Genomic DNA, 1,513 nt, shown 5'->3' on the forward strand with positions numbered 1-1,513 from the left:
CTTGTTGCTACGGTCATGTCTGAACGTTTTCCAGTCGCTCCCTGCAGTAGCCTACACATGGTCCGGTGTTCGCGGGAGTTTTCGTCTGCTGTACCTTCAGCTGTCCGGCCCAATATTAACAGGAAAAGAAGGAGATTAAATTGTTCTTTCTTCATATCCTTTATGTCTTGGTCCTATGTGGAGAGTTAGAGCAAACACTTCCATTGCACGAACTTGCAAGCAACTGGTGGTGTTTGCGCTGACGCGGAGTCAATGTTTTGGAAGCTTATAAGGCAACTCTTTCGCCAGAGTCTTTCTGGTGGCAGCTTTTGGCCTCCTTTGCTTTTGACAGATGGTTTTTATACATGTGCGAGACGTCTTTCGCTGATTTCTTTTTGGTGAATTACCGGCTACTTCTACTTTTTCGTGTTCCTCCGTTCCTAAATACCCTCTACGAAGCTCTCTATTTACTTTCTAAAATTTCACCCAAAAAACCCTCCCCCTTTCCCTCTTTTCTTTCTATGCTTTTCTAATTTTCTTTTCTTATCGTTTTTAAATATCCCATATTCGCCTCTGAGCTACTACAGAAAAATACACTTTCTTGCCCAATCAATGGGTTCCAGTCACTATTTTCCCAATCACAAGTTTTTCCAGTAACTGTGCTGTAGATATTTCCTATTTTCACGTAAAGATGTCTGTTTTACCTGATAATGCTGCCGTTGACTGCCTATTCATCGCGAATGCTAAGTAACTGCAGCTGCGAGTACAGTCTCTAAATTCGCCTCAACCATCGCTTCTTAGTTTCTACTGCGTTTTGCTGTTTATGCTATATTTTCCCTGTTTTGTTTGCAATCAACAGTTGAAACTCCACTTTTACGCCTATTCTGTTTCAAACGCCGTTTGTGTGGTGCCGTTGCCTCCTTATATCTCTTTGAAATTAATGCGCCCCTTCACCCTTTACGATAAAGAGAACTGTAAATGAATGAAATGTTTCTTAGAAATGGCTGTTTTTTACTGGTTTCTATTTTCTAAGCTAAAATAAATCTCACTCTTGTATCCAAGCCTTTCTTTAGTATAGTTAAGCTATCATGTAAGTTGTATTTTTTGTACCATTATGTGATTTATTCCATAAACCAATGAAATTTGCGCTCCTATCTAGTAAATATTTCCGTCCGCTTGGGTGTAGCGTCCGCTAAAGACCACTGTTTCTACAGTATTTTTTGTTTTTAATGCTATTATGTGTGACTATATTTTACCTTTGTAGCGTTTAGTTTTGATTAATGTATATTTTTATGAATGTCGTGTCAGGTTTCACGTGCTTCCGCAAGGTTTTTTACAATTGTTACCTTTTTGGTTTGTTCTAAGCGCCAGCTTGAGTAGTTAATTCTGGTACAAAACGTATTTTTAAACTCATTGCACGCGCTTTATAAGGAGTGATTTCTGCTGTTGATACCTTTTTTAAATAAACGTTCTCTATCCGGAATTAATGCAATCCTCAAATAGGTCTTTAGAACATATTTTCCGTGGTACATTT

This window comes from Trypanosoma equiperdum (assembly GCF_001457755.1).
Source record: "Trypanosoma equiperdum strain OVI genome assembly, contig: ctg_1559, whole genome shotgun sequence".
NCBI lineage: Eukaryota > Euglenozoa > Kinetoplastea > Trypanosomatida > Trypanosomatidae > Trypanosoma > Trypanosoma equiperdum.